A 23894-nucleotide genomic window follows, 5' to 3' on the forward strand; every position below is an offset into this window, starting at 1 on the left:
TTGCCCATATGAGAAAAAGATCTCATTACTTACTTTCTTCCTTTTTATTTTTTTCTTTTGAGACAGAGTCTCTCTACATAGGCCTGGCTGTCCTGGTACTCACTATAGACCAGGCTGACCTTCAACTCATAGAGATTCACCTGCCTTTGCCTCCAAAGCATTAGTGGTGTGTGCTACCATTCCTCTTTCCTGGCATGGGCATGTTTTCAGTGTTGCATGGGCATTTTAGTGACGGCCATTTAGAGAAAAAAAGCTACAAAGATCATTTCTCATAAACTTGGATTTCCAGGGTGTTTGGCTTTTTTGTTTTCATCATCCACCAGAGGGCGTGATAAAAGATCAGTCTCTGCCATAATTGAGCAGCTCAAGAAAGAATGAAGTCACCTAAGTGCACCCTGGGAGTTTCCGAAGTACTTTTCCTCTCAGGCAATAGCCAACAGCAAGGGAGAATAAAAGCCCAAAACAATTCCAGTACACATTGGAAGTCTATGCTCAGGCTTCTCAGGCTGAAAAGTTCTCCTTCCCCCCTCTCTCTCCTTCCCTCCCTCCCTTCCTTTTTTTTAAACTTATTTATTACAATTTTTTCACTTTGTATCCCTGCTGTAGCCCCCTCCCTCCTATTCCCAGCCACCCTTCCTCTTCTCCCCCTATGCCCTTTCCCTAGTCCCCTGATAGGAGAGGAACTCTTCCCCTTCTATCTGACCCTAGCCTATCAGGTCTCTTCAAGGCTGGCTGCATTGTCCTCCTCTGTGACCTTGTAAGGCTACACCTGCAGGGGAGGTGATCAAAGAGTTCACATCAGAGACAGCCTCTGCCCCCTTACTAGGGAACCCACTTGGACACTGAGCTGCCATGGGCTACACCTGTGTAGGGGTTCTAGGTTATCTCCATGCATGGTCCTTGGTTGAAGTATCGGTCTCTGCAGGGCCCAAAAGAGAACTTAAGAAGCTAGAGGAGTTCTTAAGTGATAACAATCTGATATAACAGATAGAAATTAATCAAAATATGAAGGTGATTTGGATACTATTCTATATTTTAACATAACTAAGTCAGTTCTTTGAGAGAGAATGGAAATAGAAACACACCCTCCCCATTCCACTGTGTGTATGTTCATGTTAGACTCAGAAATGCATGTGCCATAGAACTGGCGTGGAGGTCAGAGGTCAGCCTCAGCTGTCTGTCTTTGCCTTTCACCTTGTTTGAGACAGGGCTTTTTCCATTTGCTTCTGTAATGGCTCGTGCTTCTGGGGATACCTCTGTGTCTCTCCCAACTTGTCATAGCAGCACTGGGATTGTAGACTCGCATATCACATCTGGGCTTTTACTCAAATTCTGGGAATCCAAACTCAGCTTCTCAAGCTCAAACAGCAAGCACTTTCATCACTGAGCCATGTCACCAGACCACATTTCCGAGTTCTTACCCAAATTCAGTATTTGCTTCGCTGTAATTACACAGGTAATAATTCAGCACTCTAGTGCGGATCAGAGGCTTGGGTGTGAAAGGCCTGGTTCCTGTCCTTGCACTACTGGAAGGTTGATAGAGCCTAATTAAAGGTTCTGGGTCTGGGAATAACTGATGCCTTCAAAATGTTTTGGACAATGTTGGTCCTTTCCTCTCTTCTTTGTTTTAATTCCTAGTATAACAGGGCCTCAGAACTTAGTAGGCCCCAAGACCTTAGCACAACTGACTCCATGATGGAAGTACCATTCAGACTATAAACCTCAGCACATGTCAACACTAAAACAAAGACGTAATCCACCAAAGTCCATAGTTCTGGGAAAGTCTCTAAATGTACTAACCTTGCTTTTTGGCTTCTTTAGTTCTGCTTCTGGATAACTCTTCTTGTTAACTGAAGTAGGTCAACCAGAACATAGTTTTTACACCTAAAAGCTCACCCCAAGAAAGACTAGGGATCATGGAAACACAGTGTGGTCAATGGCTAGCTAATAAAGGCTATCTATTGGCTTAAGCCCATGTGTGAGTAGTCTTCTCTGGTAAATACCCCACAACACTAGCCGCCATGAAGCTAACAGCTTGTCCCACCACTTGCTTTTCTAATTGTCGCAGGCTCCTGAACTGTGGGACCAATCAAGCATGAGCCCAATCCTGCCAAACTGTGAGGCAAAAGAAACCTGTCTTGTTTTTTTCAGTTGATTAACCTTAGATTTTTGTTACAGCTACAGAAAACTGGGTGACATGTCCAGTACCAACAACTGAGAGTACCTTCTGAGCAATAATTTCACTGGGATATCTTTCCAGTGACCAGAACTAAAAGCGACTGAATTTAGCCATCAGTTTTGGCTCTTAAGAGAGGCTTAACTTCATGGTCACCTGGGTCTGGAGGGTAGACATATTGATGAGTTTCTTCCAATTGAAAGTCTCCCTCACCCACCTCCACTCAGGATAGATCAGATTAACGGGTGGCTAGATGGATACGTGGGGTTTGCTACATAGCCAGGATGACAGCCCATGGGAGTGCTTTTAGGGGAACCTACTGAAGAATTGTTCAAACAGTCCACCCTGGAGTTGTATGTCCAGTGGTGCTGTGTCTGTTCATGACCTGCATTGTTCCTGGAATCCTGGCTGCTGCATTAAAACCAGCACTTAGTCCGAGTCACAAGATGAGTTTTAGGACTGGCTGTCTCGTACCTGCTAAGTGTCATGTAGCATTCTGCATCTTGCTTCTTTCAATCTAGAAAGTCGATACTGCTAATGATACTGCCCCTTACCACCCCCTATCAAATATTAGAAAAAGAATGCTAGATATATGTAAACTATCAAAGCACTGTGCTTGAAAGACAAAGGGGGAAAGAGGCAAAAACCCAAAGATAGACCTATAGAGAAGAGGAAGAGAATTAGAAGGGGGAAACAAGAGAAACTCTGTTGTGTTGGTGTGGTCCTCCCAGCCTTTGTTCGAAGGTGTGCAAGGCCATTTCTCCCATCTTTATTCTCGCCACCTCCACGAGTCTTTTTCTGGAACAGTGATTTCTAGAGTTTTCTTGGCAATTTGGAATGGCTATGCCATTTTCCACATCTGGTGAGAATTATATGTAGACCCAGATGTAATGGCTGAGCATGGTGAAGCCATCATATGATGAGAGGCAGAGCGATGAAGTTTTAGAATATTCTAGAACCCAGGAGGAGCTCAAGGAAAGATGATAGAAATGCAGTTTTCTCAGGACAGGGACAAGGGCAAGACCATGCTAGCAACCATACCCTTCATGATAATCAAAATCTAAACTGCAAACAGTAAAATTTAAGTGACCATCACGTGTGGTTTAAATGGATTCTCCCCACACAACCACCACAAAGTTGTTATAGTGGGACCTTAATTCCTTAGTGTGACAGTGTTGGACTGAGGGCCACAGTGGGGAGATGTTTGGGTCATTAATGGGCCAGATCCCTTCTTGAGGTGATTAACGTTCTCAGATTCTCTGCTGTGAATGAACATTTAGGAAAGCTGATTGGGTCTGTATTAGGAATAAAGTCTGTAGCCAAGATGACAGAGGGAAGTCAGGTACTGTGTCCTTGGAGGACATAAACTAGACTTTGTGGACCTTGAAGGCTCTGGTTTAAATAGCTTCAGGCAAGTCTTATTTTACTGCCTGGACCAATGAAGAAGGACCTACAGTCTTATGTAAATATATGTAAATACTGGGCAAGCCTGACAGGGCTGAATGCCACTACATTTGCATAAACAGCAGGAGTGAGAACCTCCCTAGGAAGTTACTCTATGTAAACTAGTGCCTCTCTTTGATCTTTTCATGTCCAATTTTATTTTCCAATGCAATTTTTTTAAACAAAGCCTCCCATTTTCTCTTGAGCTCTCTTTAAGAGAACTTTTGTTGCTGAAACAGAAAATAGACCAACATACTACTATCAAAGGGATATCATTCTACAATTGAAACACCTTTGGAAAAATTTAGTCTTTGACAAGATCATAGTTGGCTGCATATATGGATAAGCACTGCTAATGAAGAGACCAATGGTCATAATGCTCTTTCATGTGGAGTCATGGAGTGGATTTATAGTCCGAGGTGCTTCCTCTAGCTGGCCCCTTTCCAGGATCTTTCCCTGAAAACAGATGGGTTTGCTTGTGAAGGAAATAACACACTTAAAGGCTTTCTGCCCCACCCCCCCCATGTGGTTTACAAATGTCTACCAGAATAACCTTGAGAGGAGGGGGAAAAAAAAAGGAAAAGAGAAAGAGGATTTTTGTAAAGGGAAGAATTTGCCTCGGGTCATGTGTAGCACAAGTGTCCCATATTATTCTGCAATGTGGTTACTAGGGCAGGAAATCCTGTGTAACATGTTTTCAGAAATATTATCAAGCATCCATCTCTCAGCTCACTCTGGCCAGCGCTATGCTAAATTCTTTCAAAGGATAATCTCATTTGTTCCTCACAACTACTCAATAAAAACAAGAATAAAACTTATTATTTATAGTAAGGAAAGTGAGGCTTATTGGGAGGGAATGAGGAAGGGGGCTACGGCTGGGATACAAAGTCAATAACCTGTGATTAATATTAAAAAAATAAAAATTAATAAAAAAAAGAGTAAAAGTATTAAGCAACTTGCCCAGATCATATAGCAAACAAAGCACGAGGCAGAATTTGAATCCAGGTTGTGTGACAACAAGAACCTCACTGGCTTACACTATTCTTATTTAATTTATGTAAAACCTCTAGGAGCTTCTTACTTATGTTTTGCAGATGATAAAACTGTTTTCAACTAGTTAACTGTCCCAAGGTTGCAACTATGACATAATGCAGTTGAGAATCAGACCCGGTATTATTGGGCCCTCAAGCCTGATTCTTCCCATTAAACGCATGAGGTATTAGTTATCCTCCTCCCCAAGGCCACTTTAAAAACGGAAGGGAAAGTGAATCGATGCTCAGCAGGAGCGGTTTAATGGCAGCTGATCACTCCTGCCAACCTTGTACTCCTAGGAAGGACTCGGGGTCTGGGTTCTTTGCATGTGTTCTTTGCCCCTCCCCTGCAAGTCTCTGGGATGGTGCTGGACACAAATTACATAATCAGGATTTGTTTTCGGAGAGATAAAAATCCGTAACACGCACGGTGAGATTCTGGGGAACGACAGCCGACAGCTGTGCAGGGTCGGGATGAAAGAAGAGGGAACACAAGACTCTAAATTTGCAAGTGTTTTCTGGGCTGCCTCAGGACTCTTATTAAGGATTTTTTTTTTTAATCTCTGGTTTCTATCATTTAGGATGGGCACTTAATCCAAACTTAATAAAGTGCTTGCAATCTCAGAGTTACAGTCAATCCTCTCTCCATTTATACACACACACACACACATACACATATATGTATGTATATATACATACTACATATACAAATTTTATTTAATATGAATTATGTATATGTACTATGTAAAGGGATAATGGCCCTAGAGTGGGCTAGGAACTAACATGTGCAAGCCTAGGGTCTGGGGGGCTCCCAATGAGGGAGTCCAGAGGATGATGTGGCCTCCTAAATTAAGCAGATGATCATGTCAAGGCCAGCATACCAGCCTCCTGCTGGCTCAGAGGTAGCCATACTTCTGAGGCTGAGGGAGAACAATCCACCATAAGTCCCCTTTTCTGCCCTTTAAGCCCCCAGGCCTCCTGTGCCATGTGCACAGACTACATTGCCAAGGAGAGGGCGATGTCCTTCATTGATCTGAATGAAAGTCAGTCTGCTTCTGTTGAGGTCAGTTTATTCCTTCTTTTGTTTCCAACCTTCTCTTTCCATCTTGCCTCTGCCCATCACAGTCTAATAGTGTATGTTTGATGAGTAGCCATGTGACTATTAGGAGAAAACATTGATGATAATCAGCTCAAAACTGACATTCTCAGTCCGGAAGTTCGTCAGCTAAGACAAACCTGTATTCTGCATTTAAGATATTCTACTATAAAGACTTTATTTGTTATATCTGGGCACAGGGGTCTTTTCTGAGACTGTTTCTACAACCAAGGACCATGCAACCTAGAACCCCTGCCTGGATGGAGCCCATGGCAGCTCAGTATCCAAGTGGGTTCCCTAGTTAGGGGAACAGGGACTGTCTCTGACATGAACTCAATGGCTGGCTCTTTAACCTCCCCCCACGGGGGGGGAGGGGAGGAGCAGCCTTGCTGGGCCACAGAGGAGGACATTGCAGTCAATCCTGAAGAGACCTGATAAGCTAGGGTCAGAAGGAAGGGGAGGAGGACCTCCCCCATCAATGGACTTAGAGAGGGGCAGGGAGGAGATGAGGGAGGGAAGGTGGAATTAGGAGGGGAAAAGGGAGGGGGCTACAGCTGGGATACAAAGTGAATAAACTGTAACTAATATAAAAAATAAAAATTTAATTAAAAAAGACTTTGTTTGTTATTTATTTATCTACTTAGAGGATCTTGCTATATAGCCCAATCTGGCCTCAAAGTGGTCCTCCTGCCTCAGCCTTTCTGGTGCTAGGAGTGAAGGCAAGCTCCACTATGCTTGGCACTGACACTACCTTTAATAGGAATAACTGTTTTGGCAACCTAAGTAGCTAATGCTAATTTATTTGTAGTTTGGTAAGCCTTCCTAAACGGAGGTTATGCTTAAGATACATTAGATACTGCTTAAAACTCTTCAAAACACATTTAGGGCTGGGGGGTGGGGAGTAGCGAGGCCAGATAGGGACTGAGCAGTGAGTGTTTGTTTCAAACGGATTTAAAGTACCCCAAGAAGAGGAAGTGTCAGTTGACTGCTCAGTGCAGCCTGGGAGCGCGCACAGGGTCTGCGCCCAACAGCCGGAGCCTCTGCTTCCTCTTCTCCGGTTTTACAAGGCAAAGAAGACAGAGGCCACAGCGCAAGCTTCCAGCCCAGGAGGCCTGCGGGAGCTTTGAAGCCCCGTTATCAGGGGCTGCTGTGAGGAAATACCTTCTTTATCACATGTCACCTATGCTGGCCGCCAGCCGGTTCCAATCGCCCTCCCTGAAAATAACCCCCTGTTGTTCGGTTAGCAAGTCCCGGTGGGGCAAGCCAGAGAACGAGATCTGGGTCAGAACACCGAGGCAGCCCTCAAGCTGGTTCTTGTGGCCAGGCTTTGGGTTCTTTGTCTTCTGATCCCCCTCGGGCTCTGGGGCCTGAACTCAGGAAACTGCTCCTCAGACATCTCTCCCCGGCTTTGTCTCCAGCCTGAGGTCTTTTCACCCTGTGTGCGCTGCCACTGTAGGGTTCTGCAAGGCTGGTGGGGCTCCAAACATCTGCCCAGAAACTCTCCCAAATGGGAAGAAGGCCAAATGCTGACTGGGGGGGGGGAGGAGGGAGGCGGAGATACAAACAACTGGGCCTAAAAAGGCTCATTTTTGCAATTGAGAAGCTGGGAACACCAAATCAAAAGTTGGCGGCAGTGGAGAAATGGAGGCGCGCTAGAGATTTCACAGACACAGTCCCTGAGCCAGTGAGCTAGAAACAGCAAGGAGTCTTGAACCCTGGAGTGAGGCTGAGCAGAGGGCCACAGAACCCCTCCACTGGCCCACGAGGACAAGGACCTTTGGAGTGAGAAGGCCAAGGCCCTGGACGCAGCCCTCGCTTTAGGGGTTACTGGGGCCCTACGAAGTGAGATACCTTCGGCCAATTCTTTTCATCCCATCTTTTGACCACTGGTCTTTTTATCCTTCATAATTATTTCCCTTCATCCTACCCTTTCTCTAATTTTTTTTTTCCTTCTTGGGGAGTTCCTGTCTTCCTTATTCAGTGTGTTCTGATACCACCGAAAAAGCCATTGTCCAACCCTGTGAGGCAGCTGCTTTCTGATTCTCTGACTTGGAACAGGCTCCGACCGCTGTTACTCTACCGGCCTGCCGTGGGGCGGTCGCTCTCGTCGCCCTCGCAGCACCCGCAGGCCTACAACTAAAATGGCAGCCTAGGAAGCCCTGAGTGTGTTAGGCCCTACCTGAATGGGTGCTGTTGACATGACATAGCTGTGTCAAGGACCTTAGCTTCAGAGTCAGAGGGAAATACTAATGGGGACAGGAACTGTCTCCGCTGTGAACTCGGTGGCTGGCTCTTTGATCACCTCCCCCTGAGCGGGGAGCAGCCTTACCGGGCCATAGAGGAAGACATCGCAGCCTGTCCTGATGAGACCTGATAGGCTAGGGTCAGAGGGAAGGGGACCTCCCCTACCAGGGGAGGGGCATGGGAGGAGAAGAGGGAGAGAGGGTGGGATTGGGAGGGGATGAGGGAGGGGGCTACAGCGGGGATACAAAGTGAATAAACTGTAATTTACAAAAACATAAATAAAATTTAAAAATTATATGAAAAAAAAAAAAAAAAACCAAAGCCTACCCTTCTGGTCTGAGTGTGGATATTAAGAGTGTGTGCAGAAAACGTCCACCAAAGCTTTCTGCCCGAAACCCAGGATATTTAACAGAGGAGCAGCACTCCCGTACAGAGACCTGCTCCTCCTGAGATTAGCTAAACCTGTGTTCTTAATCCGGATGGTATTTATACTGTAAACCTTTGTTTGTTTGTATGTAACAACCACACCTTCTTATTCAGCTGAATGCAATCACCCTGACTGTTTAATTCTATGACAAACACACTGCGCTTTGGGGAGGAGGTTGTAGTTTCTCCAGCAGAGGGCTCAGAGCAACCACGCTCAGCTTCCGGTTTGTGTGCACCTCTGTCTGTCAGTCAGGTAGGTCACTAGGCTGTGCTGAGTTGATATAAGATTCTACCATGCTGTTCCCATGCTCCTGATTCAAGGGAAGGGGTTTTTCTGGCCTGAGTTCTGAAAGTCTATGACCCTTTAAACCTGGAAGCCAGCCACTCCATGAGAATCAGCACGTCTCAAAGGGAAATCTTATCTGCCAAGGAGTCACTGGACACTTGGGCTTACCTGCCCTGAGGAAGGTAGAAGAGAGACACTAAGCTGTGAACTGTGGGCATTCATGGTCGAGGTCATGTACCCGGAAACCCCACCCTCCCTGATTTGGACAGAGAACCTAACTTCTTTATCTCTGTTTCTTAAACTCACAGCTCAGGGCATCCAAAGACTGACCAGATCCTTTATCCCCAAATTCACTGACACTTCTTACTTGCCTAGCCCGGGACCCTGGCATCCTTTGCTTAGTTTCTGTATATACTTATCTTACCCAGTGTGGGAATCACAGAAGGATTGCATAATATTTTGCTCCAAATCTCTGCTTTAAAACGTTAGACTTCATGTTATGGCATCTTGACAGTATGGCACACATATGTGATGAAATTAGGACAGTCGCTTTCTAGAGGATTTTTAAAAATCCAATTACCAGCACATCTGCTTTACGGCTTTCCCAGCCATCTAGGCAGAGCGCAGGCTCATTCGATCCCACCTTGTACCCACTGTCTTACCAAGCAGCGTGTGCTACGGTCAATTCCATCAGGTGCCACAAAATTCTCCTCTGGCTTCCAATCCCACCAGCTTTATCACTTCAGCTAGCTCCCCACTTCCCACCACGTCTCTTTAGTCAGGTCCAATATTACTTGCTGTTCATGGTAGATGTTATTCCAAACACTGAGAGCTCACAGAGAGTGAGAAAGACAGAGTCCCAGTTCAGGACATAACTACCGAATTACAAACTGGTCTATAAGGTATGTAGGCAGAGCAATAGCTCCCTAAAGATTCCTTTGTCCTGATGTCTGGAACTGGAGACTGTGTTGCTTTCCATTGCAGAAGAGACTTTGTAGATTTGTTAAGTTAGGGAGTTTGAGGTTGTGGGGTTGTCCTGTATACCCTGGGTGGGCTCAGTTGAATTTATAAGTCCTTATAAGGGTCTGAGCCAGAGAAGGGAAGTGATCACAGAAATGTGTGAAGCCGATCAGGGGACATATGCCAAGGAGCACAGGCAGCGTCCGGAAAATAAACAGAAACAGTCTCTTTTTGAAGCATCTCTAAGGAACCAGACCGCTGCTCCATTTTGGACTTCTGGCCTCCAGGACTATAAGAACAAGCTTCTGCTTTAAGTTACTAAGTGAGAGGCAATTAGTTACCACAGTGATAGGAAGCAAATGGTGTATATAAAGCCAGGAAAGAAAAATGTGCTACAACAAAGGCCAAGCAATACAATCTGGATTAAAACAAAACAAAAACCAAACTACAGGAACACAAAAGCAAGCGTGATCCGCCTGCCTGAAATATAGTTCTGAGTATGAAGACATTTCCCAGATTTCTCTGTGTACTCCAGGCTGGTCATCTGTTAGCCCACAGGAGTCTGTAAGGATATCATGGATGCTTCAGCCATCTTCAAAATGTGGGATTTTTTTTTAATTACATCTCAATCTGCTCTTCCTTCTGTCTTTCCACAGGAAATGACATCAGCATGAATCCTTCACACAAGCTGGAAGCAGTAATCTTCCATGCACATGCCGCCAGAGTTTTTCTCACTAATGGGTGCGTGGTGATGAGAACAAACCCATGATCATTGTGATTTCTTTTCAACTTAGTGCTTTATTTTCAACTAAAATCCTCAACAGAAATGCCTCAAATTATTTTAGAAGTGCTTTCAGGTGTAAGTTTTGGAATTCTAGAATCAAAATGTCTAAGAAGAGGACCTATTTTTACACATGATATCATAAAACAAAGGGGGAGGGGAGTTTTTTTAGAAGATGGAAAGGTCACTTCAGGCCATGATTAAGACACCTCGTTTTGACCATCCAGAAGAAAAGGTCCAGTAAAAGAATTAAAAATCCATATTCTATTCAGGAGACATTATATTATTTTTGACTCTCAATTACTGCTCTAGAATCAACAAAACTTTCTTCCATAATATGATTTCACTTTGACTCAATTCAGCTGATCAACCTGTCTGCTTTTGTTCCAATACCGTGTGGTTTTATTACTATTAACTCTGTAGTACAGCTTGAAATCAGGGATTGTGATCCCTCCAGATGTTCTTTCATTGCACAGTATTGTTTTTAGCTATGCTGGTTTTTTTTCTTTTGTTTTTTTTTTTTTCATATGAAGTTGAATATTGTCTTTTCAAGGTCTGTAGAGAATTATGTTGGAATTTTGATGGGGATTGCATTGAATCTGTAGATTGCTTCCATCTTCTGATATCTTCTTCAATTTCTTTCTCCAAAGACCTGAAGTTTTTGTCATACAAGTCTTTCAGTTATTTGCTCAGAGTTAACCCAAGATAGAACTTGTGGGAGTGGCCAGCCCATGACTGGTCCAACTTGAGGCCTATGCCATGAGAGGGAGTCCATTCCTAACATTGCCTGGATGGCCAAGAACCAGAAGATGGTTCCCAGAGACCCAGGATAGAACCAAATGACTGGCAAAAAAAAAAAAAAAAAAAAAAAAAAAAGTCAATGAAACGATTTCTAATGATGTTCTGCTATACTCATAGATTGGTCCCTAGCTTAGTTCTCTTCAGAGGGGCGTCATCCAGCAACCAATGGGAACAGATGTAGAGATCCGCAGCTAACACCAGGTAGAGTCAGGAGAATGCTACAGAAAAAGAAAGATTGTAGAAGCCAGAGGGGTAGAGGACACCACAAGAACATGGCCCAGAGAATCAACTAAGCAGGGCTCCTAGGGGATCACAGAAACTGAAGCAACAAACAGGGACCCTTTATGGGTCTGACTTAGGTCCTCTGCATATATATGATAGTTTTGTAGCTTGGTATACTTGTGGGCATGGGGGGTGTCTCTGACTCTTTTGCCTATGCTTGGGACCCTTTTGCCTGTGGTTGGGACCTCTTTCTTCCAATTGGTTTGCCATGTCTAGCAGTGATATGAGGGTTTTTGTGCGTGGTCTTATTGTATCTTGTTAGACCATGTTCGGTGGAGATACCTGGGAGGCCTGTTTTTTTTCTCTCTCTCTGTTTCTCCCTTCCTCTTTCCTCCCCTCTCTCCCTCCCTCTCTCTTTTGGTGGGAAACAGAAAAGGAGTTGATCTGGGGGAGGGGAGGGACTGGGAGGAGTGGAGGAAGGGGAAACGGTGGTCGGGATGTAGTATATGAAAGAATAATGTAAGTTTTATAAAAAAGTAAAAAAATACTATTTCATTGTTGAATGATATCATACACCAGTCCTGCCCTCAAGCCCCTGGCTTCTAAGACCAGCGGACACTGGAAGCTGAAGGCAGTATCAGCCTCAACATGTTCTGTTTTTCCCTATGCATATATACCTCTGATGAAGTTTATAAATTAGACAACATGGGGTAAACGATGAGAAGTACTAATGCGATAACTGTGGCAACATACCTGTGATGATTAACCTTCCCCATCATCTTGACTAGGTTTAGAATCATGCAGGAGGTTGGTGAAGCCACACTTCTGGATGTGTCTGTGAAGGCAGTCCCAGTAAGGATTAACCAAGGAGGGGGCAGGGAGTTTGAAGCTGGGCACCACCATTCCATGGCCCCGCAGCCTATACTATTAGTAGGGGGAGAGAAAAGAAAAACCTGAGGGACAGAGTTCTGCCTCCTTCTGCTTCCTGCTAGGCCATGAAGGGAACAACTGCCCCTATTGTGATATCTTGGCAATAGGTGGGGCAGAAGAACCACAGAATGAACTCTCTGAAACTGTGAGCCGGATTAAGCTTTATTATTATTTTTTTCCCCTTAAATTGTTCCGATCAGCTATTTGGTTACCGTGATGCAAATATAATGAGAGCAATAATGCAGTTGATGCTTGCTCTCTCAAAACATCTTCTGTTTTTATTTTTTCACTTAAGGAAGGCAGTTGATGGCTTCACACAGTTGCCATATCTGAATTGACAGCATCACTATTTGATATTCTTGTGCTTTATGGCCATTAAATAATTCCAAATTTCCTAACATGAGTGCTATGTTGATCTGTTATCCAAGAGTGATGAATGGAAGGCGTACATACGCTGGATACAGTGGGAGTGTTCTAAACAAAGACAGAATTCATGTTTTGGTTAGGACCAAGTAGGATAAGGGAATCCAGACAAGATGTAATGACACTGCCCAGAATAGCATGCAGTTAGGAATTTATTAATTCTAGAACTTTTGTGTGTGTGTGATAATTTGAGGCCAGGGTTAACTGTTGGTCACTAAAAACACTAAGAGTGACTGTGTGGACAAAAGAGAGCACTTTGCTGAAGCAGTCAGTGTCTAGGATTTGACTATTATACAGACTGAATCCAGACCTCTGCAGAAGATGGGGAGGCAGAAAGCGAGGATGTGGGACAAGGTCTCACACAGCCCAGGGTGGTCTCAAACTCTCTGTACCCCAGGCTAGCCTTGAAGTCCTGGTCTTCCCGTTCCTACCTCCCAGGAGGTAGGATTTCAGGCACACCATGGTTGGCTGCATTCTTCTTTGGAAACGTCTCTTTGTGGCCTGAATTCTAATTTACTTGCAAGGGTGTTCCCACAGTTAGTGCCCCACTGGAGGGGGTCCCGGCTTGTCACATGTTTTACATTGCTTGTTTCTTTTTATTTGCTGCAAGCCATCTCCCTGAGGAAAATTCATGAGCCCTGTTAATTAAGACTCAAATGAGATCTTACTGTAAAAAAACTACGCCAAATCATATTCTGTAAAGAAAGCCAGAGTCTTCAGTCCATACCACCTTTCAGAATCAATCTTTTCAAAAAATGTGTATTTTGATTATATCTATCTCCATACATAGATAGGAGATAGATATAGGGAATTTTCAGTTTTTACTCTGAAGTCTGTGTCAGAATTTTAAGGCACTGCAGGAAATCTCACAGAAAAAGTGAAATATTAATTATAGCTAATATTTCTATGGCCTACAAGGCAGAGGAGATGCTGCCTTGGCTGCTCCTAGCAGGCAGCCCATATCAACGCTTTTGTCTCTCAGCAAGCTTGAATTCCCTCAGAGCTTCTTACTGACCTTCATTTCTGAACTGGGAGATGTTTGTGATTTTGAAATCAGGTCCTTTCTGATGCTAAAATTCTACAAACTGTCTTTGCAAATAAAGGCTAACAAGAGCAAGAGAAGTGCTGGGAGAAATGATTTTGTGAGCCCCAAACCCAAGGTTATATGGATTAATGAGTTCTAAGGTTGGCAACTGTTACTGGGTAGGAGCACAGCTCCTTGGCGTACTGAGGTGTCTTAAGGATTTCCTTCAGCATCTCAAACGCCTCGAGTGTGCTCTGCTGGTTATTTCTCAGTGAATATAGGCATCAGAAGTTGGCCATTCAAATGCTGTAAGTTTCCATGCACGATTCCTGGAACAAGTCAGGAGGTCTTAGTGCTTGGAGAAGAGTGATATAACACTTGTCCCCTCAGAGGTCTCAGACCATTCCTAACGTGGGCAAGCATACCAGCTTGCTTTACAAGTGAAGTGACACTGAATATATTTATGCGTTATTCTCACCCCCCAGGAAAACATACAGCTATAAGTTTGATATCTTAAACCCCTGATGGGTGGCTCATGTTTTTAATCCTAGCCCTTGAGGGAAGGAAGGAGAAGAATCACGAGTTCATTGGAAGTCTGGACTACAGTACAAGACCTGTATCAATCAATCAATCAATAAGTGAAAGTTCCTGCTATAGTTTGAATGCTGACCAATGCCTACATGTTAAGACTGTGGCACATAGTCCATACACTGTATTTGGAGGTAGTAAAATCTTTAGGGTAGTCCTACTGCAAGGAAATTTGGTCACTGGGATGCACGTAGGAGGGAAAATTGAGAACCTGGCTTCTGTGCCTGAATCCTGCCACCCTCCTCCCAATTCCCTTCTTGCTTCCTAGAACCCATGAACTATGTAGGTTGCTCTGCTGTGTGTCCAACAATACGGTGATTGAATACGGGCCCAAAGCGACAGGGCTGTTTTGATTTGGAGTGAACTGCCCCTCACAGGATTAGGCTTTGAACAATTGGTCCCCAGGTGGCGGAGAGGTTTGGGAAGGCTGTACAGTCTTTGGGAGGCAGAGTCTACTGGAGGAAGTGGGTCACTGTGGGTGTGGCTTTAACTTTACAGGTAGGCCTTACTTCCTGTGTGCTTCCGCTTCCTGACTTCAGACACAGTGTCCCCAGCTGGCTTTTGCTTCTGCTGCCATGGCTTCTATAATATCATAGAAGGTATTCCCTCGCAGCTCGAAGAAACCCTTCTGATCTTAATTTGCTTCTTGTCAGGCTGCCGGTCACAGCAGTGAGAAAAGTGACTAAACGAGTCAAGTACCCACAGGTGGAAACCTCAGAAACCATAATCTAAAACAAAATTTTCTGTTCTGAGAGTAGCTCATTTGTTAGAGTGTTTGTCTAGGATTCACGAGGCCCTGTGTTCAATCCCCATCACCATATAAACCAGAGATGGTAGTGCACACCTTAAAATTGCACATAGGCACTAAAGACAGAAGGATCAGAAGTTCAAGGTCATCCTTAACCACAAAGTGGCTTTCCAGGACAGCCTGGGCTACATTAAAAACAAGTAACACACAAAATAAAGCTTGATGTTAACAAAAAGTTGACTGTCTTAGGTATTTTTACAGTTACAGAAATTTGATTAAGCAAACCTCAGCACAGCTTACATTTGTGCTATGTGTTAACACATATGTTATATGAACAACATACAACATTGTTTTCTATAGTTTCAGGTTTCATGAAAATGTAACCCACATGTAAATCTTTCTTCAAGTTGCAGAGCTCTGGCCCACATTCTTCTAGGTTTTTGTTTACTGATTGGTGTAGCTCATGTATTTATTTAAATTTGTGGTGTTTTTTTGTTTGTTTGTTTGTACACTGACAGCACCTTATTTACCCACCTTTCCTTCTGTGTACAGTGTGGCAACGGACACGCCTGAGGATGCTTTCATGTTCATACAAGTGATGCTTGTTGAGGAGTGACATTTCTAAAGCTTGAGTTTTCTTTAAATTCACAGGCTAACCCTTTCTACTGGAAAAGCTATGGCTTACAAATGAGCCAACCAACAGTTAGTTAAATGATACTTTAGGCATCTAAGGTGGCATTATTGGGTTCTTTCACCCTTCACATGTAGGCTTTGTCACCTCATGATCACAAGGTGGATTCCACAAACCCAGCACTAGTGTCATTCAGTGTCCCAAGCACAAGAGGAGGGGTGAAGAAAAGCTGGGCGCAGTCCAGGCACTCGGGGTGGTGGAGGCAGGTAGATTTCTGTGAGTTCGAGGCCAGCCTGGTCTACATATCAAGACCAGGACAGCCAGAGCTACACAGAGAAACCCTGTCTCGAGAGAAGGGGGGGATGAAGTGTGAAGAAAAGCATTTATTTTGATTTTCATTATTCCAAGAGGGAGCAATCTCTTTCTATAGCTAGAGTTAGGATGAAGAGACACTTGGAGGATAAAGCGCCTTACCTTTAGGGAGTCTCATGTCTTAAGGAAGAAGGGAAGTTCTTGATCAGCAATCCTTTACACCACACTGGCCAAAATGGCTTTTCTTACAGTACCTCAGTGTAAAGAAACAGAAAGCAAATTGATGCTAAATAGTCTAGTGGGCTAGTTCTCACACTAGTGAGCAGGATCTGAGTCCTATGCTAAGCCTGGGTCCACTGGTTCTAACACTTGTGCTGTAAACAAGGGAGAACAGTGGAGCGGCTAACTGGGCAACCAGCCCCAGCCCCCTGCTTTCTAAAGAGGTTACACCAAGGTAACACCCCTACGGCCTTTAATTAACGTGGCTTTTATTTTTGTCTGTAGCATTCAGATAGATCCAGTTGATTGCTCTTTCTCACAGAGTAACCAGCTGTCCCAGCACCATTTATTGATTAAAACTTCTTTCCTTAACCCGCAGGAGGTGGGTAGGGAATGTGAGTATGCACAACATACAACCACACGTGGGTGTAAAGATGCCACCACAAAACTTTGTACTCTGTGTGCCAACTTTTTGTGTTCTTTGTGATGTCACGCCTGTCTCCTGTCACGCGTCAAGTTTTTTTTTTGGGGGGGGAGGAAGAAAAGAAAGAGGAGAGGAGAGGAGGGGAAGGAAGAGAAAGGGAAGAGGCAAGAGATACTGTTTCTGGATACTTCCTGTGTCTGTCTGTGCTCATTATCACACAGTTGATGGATTTACTGCCACTTCTTACCTGTGGGAGGGCAAGCTCCCATTACTTCTTTTTAGAATGAAAACAGAACTGCCTTTGCTGCTTTCTTATTTTCCTGTGGGGATTTCAATGAGCTTGTCACAAGTCCTCTGGGGAATTTTACTGCAACTCTATTAAACATTTGGGTCACTTGGGAAGGATTTCCAGCTTTAGAAGACTGGCTCTTTTAGTTGCTGAGCACCATACTGACACAGCAATTCTGCAGCAACTCCTGATTACAGCTGTAGACACTTTTCACCAAGATTTAGTCTTTTTTCTTTTAAATTTGTTGATGTTATAAGTGGTATTTAAAAATGTATTTTGTGTGTTCCGAGAGTGTGTACGAATGCCACTGAGCTTTATAAATTGTCTCATATTGACTTTGTCAGACTCTTCAGTCCATCCTGTTCATTTGTATGCCCTCCTGTCTTCAAATCATGCAAACTGTTCCTTTCTTTCCAATCTTCACATTGTACTTTATCAAATCTAGGATGTTCCTATTGTTGAGTGTTACTGTGTGACCAATTATAATTAAATATAAAAATCATATTTTCCTTACAACACCTAGCTCTTCTAGTACTTGAGTAGAAACTGCTGATGCTCTGCCTCGTCCTCAGAGAGACGTCCAGTGCTTCTCTGCTGTCCAGATGTTTACATTTGTGCATCTGTGCTCTTAAGCAGGACTGGTCTGTGTTGAAGCTGTCTCCTATTTAACTTATCTGGTTCTGTTAGCTGAGTTCCCACCTTTTGCAACAATTATCCCAAACTAACTTCAACCCCCAAAATGTGGCAATAGAAGCTCTCAACTTTTCAGTTGCATTTCCCTTCTATACAGACTCTTTACACCAGTACCATAGTTCACAACTTCTTTTCAGTTGTTTTTGACATAGGGTCTTCAAATAATTCTTCAGTCTAGAGTGGTGGTTCTCAACCTTCCTAAGGCTCTGACACTTTAATACAATTACTCATGTTGTGTCCACCCCTAACTATAAAATTATCTTTGCCATTACTTCCTAACTGTGATTTTGCTACTGTTATGAATAGTAATGTAAATGTCCGTACTTCCAATGGTCTTAGGCAACCCCTGTGAAAAGATCATCCAGCCCCAGTGGGGTCGCGACTCATGGGTTGAGGACCACTGACCTAGAGCCTCAGGCCTCTGTTCTGTCCTATGTAGAAAATGTGAAAAAGTAAAGAACAAAGCGTTGCTGTGGCTCGAACTGTATATTGTTTTGAAGCTTTCTTATTCTCAGGGACTCAGAATGGGACTCTATTTGGAAACACTTTCAAAGAGTCAATGAAAGTTGACAGAGCCGTTGCAGTGAACCTAATCCAAGGTGACTAGTGTTCTCCTAAGAAGATATTAGGACATGGGATACACAAAGAGAAAGCCATGTAAAACCACAAAGAAAAAGTAGCTAATTCCAAGCCAAAGAGGCAGCCTGTTGGGAGAAATCAACTTAGCAGACCTCCAGCTTGGATGCCTAGCCTCCAGAACAGTGCTTAGGTCGCTCTGTCTGTGGCACTTGTTATAACAGCTGCAGCACACTCACACAGGTGTGTTTACCACAACATCTAATAAGGGGCAAAGCACACAGAAAAATACTTAAAATGCAATAGTGGATGTGGCTAGCTGCCACTTCAGGAGAGAGTGTATTGATTGATAGATAGATAAAAAAATCTTAGCTGCATGCAGAGAATAAGTAGAACCTTTCTTTATGAGAGAGGAGAGAGGGAGGGAGGGAGGGAGAGAGACCCTGAAGAGAAAGAACTACAAAAAGCCCGAAGGAAAAGTCTGCCCATAGAAAATAATGCCATATAAGGTGTTCTGTCTGCTTTAGTGGCAGCCCCAAAAAGAATCAAGTGGCCTAACAAGTACTTATTTGTGCAAAGCGAACTTCTCGTTCACCTTTATAGTACTTTCAAAGAAAATGGCAAAAACAATTTTGCGAAAGTTGGCACTTTGCCCAATTTGTAGAGTATACAAAAGATTAGAATTTTAAGCAAGATATTATATGAACAAAAGTTTGACAGGTAACCCCTCCTCTCTCTTACTATTCTGCTCTCTTACTAGCTTGCTCTCTCTGTCTGTGTGTGCATGTCTGTGTTCGTGTGTGTGTGTGTGCATGTATGTGTGTGTGCACATGTGTTTTATGGCATCTTTCCAAGATATGGATTGTGTGGGGACAAAAGGCAGCCGTGGGTACCATCTAGAGGGTAAATCTGTGAGTGGTTAGTTACTGTGGGGATGGAGCTTGTGGGCCCAGGGCATGCTTGAGAACCTTTTCCAGGGCCAAATATAACCACAAGAGAGTGAGCCAGCCTGCCCAGGAGGTTTGCCAAGAGTGACCGATGCTTTACTTACAGAGATGAGCTGGTTTTTAAGCCTTTTATTAATCAAAGGACTTCTGTCTTCCATGAATGAGCAGATGTTATGTGACGAGCCCAGATCTTCACGAAGAATAAGCAGGGACTAAGAACAGGTTGAAGGGTCTGTGAGTGTGAAGAAAAAAAATGATGTCTTCTGGTTGTGCCCTGAGTTGTGCTCACTTAACATAATGATTATAAAGCAGTCTAGACAGAGGAAGGGCAGGGCGACTGGAGGTTGGTTGATACAAGCCTGAACTTCAATCAGACTACCCCAAACAAGCTACAACCCAAAGAGCCAACCCATGTAACTTTTGAATGTTATACATTATAATGGCATCTTGGCCTGGCCAGATCCTGTTCTAATTGTGTGTCACACCACAGCCAACGACTCCGCATGAGGATAGAAATGGGAAATGAACGGGCAGGAGAGACAGTTCAGTGGGTGACAAACCTGACGACCTGGGTTTGATCCCAGGACCCACACGGTGGGAAAAAAAAAGCCAACATCTGTTAAGTTTTTGTCCCATGACCTCCATAATAGCACCTGGCATGCATGTTCCTCCCAACCAGTGGATGGATAGATAGATAGATAGATAGATAGATAGATAGATAGATAGGTAAGTGAATAAATAAATGTAGTATTAAAAAACAAAAAGAAGAGTAAAGCCTGGAAACTCTGACCCATTCCTGGGATCTTCCCCTTTAAATCACAAATCATCTCCCTTTTCATTAAAACTTGTCCATAAAACTAGTGATTGAAAAATCCCACCAGTTCCTCCTCTCACACTTGACAAACCCATCCCTGAGTCTCCACTTCCTGTAAACTCTTTCCCAATCCCTTACTTTGTCCTATTTTTGGAATTTTTTTCCCCTTGCGTAGACTTGAGAACCTGGAAGCAGCTGGGAGAGGCTGCAGCCTGCTCTCTCTACCTTCAAACCCTCCTCAGGCTTCAACTTGCTAGTCCAGCTACAACAGCTTACCTTGCTGCAGACAGCAGGACATAAGGAAATATGAACCAAAGGAAGTGAGAACCTGTAACCACGCCCACATCATTGACTGAGCTGGAGGGCAAGGGAGGAAGTAAAAGTGGGTCATGGGGTGAAGTGCTCCGAGCTCCTGCAGCCTTGGAGGAAGACGGATGAACTCAGCTGAGGAAGAGCACGGCAGCCCAGATTTCCCCACCACTTTTCTTCCTGAGGTTCCAACCCCAAGCCTCTAGGACGCATGTATAACCTTCTGAACTTCTGTGCTGAGGCTGTACTCAAAGCATGTATTCAGGTTATTTTCTCCTGATAATGGTGACATAGTTTTCTCTCCACTGGGCTCTGTGTAGGCTTTACTCAAAGTCCAAAGCAGACCTTCAGTTTTGTCAAAAGAGAGCGTGATGCAACAAAACACTGCACTGTTTGAGGTATACACATATTTATATTTTTGTGTAAGTATATGCCTTGAGGAAAATGAAACAAAAGCAAAAGAACGATTCATTCAAACTTCACAACAGATGCTACCTCTGGAAGGAGGTAGCAAAGGTGGGAGAGTGTTTCTGCACAGGGAAGGGTATTGCTAAACATGGAGTGAGCCTAAGAGAGGTGGTGGAGTCTTAGCGTTTCCATGGTGGCTACGAAACACTATGGCCAAAAAGCAAGTTGGGAAAGAAAGGGTTTATTCAGCTTGTATTTTCACATTGCTGTTCATCACCAAATGAAGTCAGGATAGGAACTCAAACAAGGCAGTATCCTGAAGGCAAGAGTTGATGCAGGGGCCATGGAGGGGTACTGCTTACTAGCTTCCTCAGCATGCTTTCTTATAGAACCCAGGACCACCAGCCCAGTGATGGCACCACTCCCCATGGGCTGGACCTTCCTGCTTTGATCACTAATTGAGAAAATGTCTTACACCTGGATCTCAGGGGGGCATTTCCTCAACTGAGGCTCCTCCCTCTCTGATGACTCTAGTTTATGTCAAGTTGACATACAAAACCAGCCAGCACAGCTGGCTAGAAGAGAATTTAAGTGGAGCAGGTAAGGAATTTAGGTCCAAGTAGGAGATTTAGCCTTTGAGATAAATTAACAAAGATGATTTATCACCCAGGAACAAAGATGGGAAGGGCGTGTTTAACGATTGCAAGTAAAAGGAAGAAAATAGAATTGCATGACTCATTTCACTGCTGAAGTCAGGACCTTCTACCGAGAGTCCAAAAAGCGGTGGGGGTGGGGCATTGTCTCAGTGTCTGGAATGTGATTGTTGCACAATAAATTTGTGCTTAATGAATACTGAATAAAGGGGGGACTGGGAGTTGGGATAACCACTCTTGGTCATTTGCTGGGACATAAACATGAGGCATTATCCAACTCCATCTATCTCAATATAGTATTCAAAGTGATCCTTTCCAAGGAAATCACACCTTGAAGCTCATCTATTCCTAACACTCCAATGTTTTGCTACCCAGTAAAGGCTGAGGTGCCTCATTGGCCTGTGAGTTCGCACGCTATTCCACAGAGCTCATGTTTACACTCTTTTTTAAACTTCATTCTTGTCCACTACGCTCCTTGCTTTTCCTAAGACACAGCAGGCTTGATGCTGACCTGGAGCCATTGCAATAACTTCATGCCTGTAAATGCTCTTTTCCTAGAGGCCACAAGGAAGATGAAAAACATTTGTCCCATCTTTGCTCAAATGTCAACGATCAGTTTAAAATTATACTAATACTGTGCTGCTAATGATTTTCAGCTGTATACCTAGCGGAAAAAAAGCCATCTTCTCTTGCATATGCCAGTTTCCATGGTGTAAATATTCAGCAGTTTTGAAGCTACCAAGGAAAAGTCATCAAACTGATGTTGTTGGTCATACAGTTGGGAAAAGATAGCACAACAAGCCCTCAGTAGCTGTTTCAAACTAGCCACAGCACAGCAGCACGGCCTGAGCGTCCAAATCCCTCTTGACATGCCCTCTTTTTTTTTTTTTTCCAGAGCCTCTTTCACTTTCTCACACACATCAGGTCATTCGTTGTTTCATCTGTTATTATCTACCTTCTTCTCCTACATTCTCCTAGGGTGCTTTGCTAGTTTGTGTTCACTGATATATTGTGGGAACAGTGCCTGGCACAGAGCGGGTGCTCCATTTGCAGTCTTTAAATCAACAGAAAGGTTTTTCTATGAGGCTGGTATCATGAAGATTGAGTACTGTTGAAGACCCTGCTACTAAGGTCCAGCTCTACCAAGTCCAGATAGTTTTCTGAACTCAGCACAAAATGGAGAACTCCCTTTCTCAGCTGGACTTCCTCTTCCCTCCCTGACCTTATCTGGAGAGTGTCTCTATGCTCAGATACCTGACTCTTTTTGGAGTATGACCCTGTACCCGAGCTACGTGACTCAATTCATGAGTCCACTTCTTTGCCCAATCCATATGATAATTAGGTACTGTGTTATGACCAATCAGTCCTTCCACCTGTGATCCTAAGAACCTTTATATACCTCACTCCTGAAGCAATGAAATGAGCTGTGTCTCTGAAGCAGATCCTGGAAGTTTTGTCTGCCATACCCACAGGCCCATTCTGCTTTCTTTGTCCTCATAGGCCGGGGTCCAGTGATCCCTGGGAGAAGGAAGGACCAAGAGTACCAGTGGACAAATGGGGGAATTAGTTTGCACGTGATATATAGTCACGCTTGAAGATCTTACTAGGCAGGACAGATGTGGCCCTGCTTAGGAAGGACCAGCCTGAAATGGAATTGGATCGGAAAACACCAGAGCTGGAGAATTCCGAGCAGCCACCTATCAGGGATCTTTAGAATCATCTTTTTTTCCCTAGCAGTAGTGCCAGAGATTCCACTCAAAGCCTTGGAGGCTTTCTGAGGCTGGATGCTAGTCCCCTGTTTTGAAGCAATATGTTTAATTTAATGGACATTATCATAACCATGGACTTAAAAAAAAAAGCTCAAATGCTCTTTGCAAGGGATCAAAGAGAAAAGATAGGTGGGCGTTTATTAAACAAACAGAATTCTTGATGCTTTAGGAAATGCTTTGCAGTCATTTTGTTTGATAATCTCCACTGAATACATAGTTTTTTTGTTTTTGTTTTTTTTTTTTCTTCTCAATGCAGTTTATTCAGGAACCTTGAACAATCTTCTGACCCTGGGGAAAGCCAGCCCACAACTTAAATAGCCTCTGGGTAGCCAACCCCAGCGTGCCTCTTGGGCAATGTAGATAGGTCCACATACATGGAAGCAAACCAGATCCTTGGCCTTAGCCAAATGTGGAGTTGTTCGTGCATAGTTTTTTTTTTTTTTTTTTTTTTTTTTTTTTTTTTTATTAAGTGAATGTGTCATGACTTTATTCACACCTTTACCTGGGGCCTTGAAGATTTGATAATTTTCCCTTCTCAGATACATATGCCATCTAATTTAGCAGTTCCATTCCCATTGAAATTTCAAACAAAATTCAGTTCCTGAAAAAGTTTCCTTCTCCATACATCATTGCTGTAAAATCATGGCCGCGAGCGTGCAAAGTTCTGATAT

General features: G+C 43.8%; 1 long non-coding RNA gene across 2 annotated transcripts in view; it reads right to left on the reverse strand.

The window, feature by feature from the left end:
* LOC132649441 (uncharacterized) overlaps positions 1 to 19494 on the reverse strand; it is a 78544-nt gene extending 59050 nt beyond the window's left edge. Inside the window, exons 1-3 of one of the 2 annotated variants that reach the window (XR_009587878.1) lie at positions 19375 to 19494; positions 16285 to 16376; positions 13294 to 13457 (exon numbers count right to left, since the gene is read on the reverse strand). This is a non-coding gene — a long non-coding RNA (uncharacterized LOC132649441). Of the gene's footprint in view, positions 1 to 13293; positions 13458 to 16284; positions 16377 to 19374 lie in introns of those variants that run through there. The other variant, XR_009587877.1, reaches the window with a different exon arrangement.
* Positions 19495 to 23894: the final 4400 nt, after the last annotated feature.

Source organism: Meriones unguiculatus, chromosome 20 (assembly GCF_030254825.1).
Source record: "Meriones unguiculatus strain TT.TT164.6M chromosome 20, Bangor_MerUng_6.1, whole genome shotgun sequence".
NCBI classification, from domain to species: Eukaryota; Metazoa; Chordata; class Mammalia; order Rodentia; family Muridae; genus Meriones; species Meriones unguiculatus.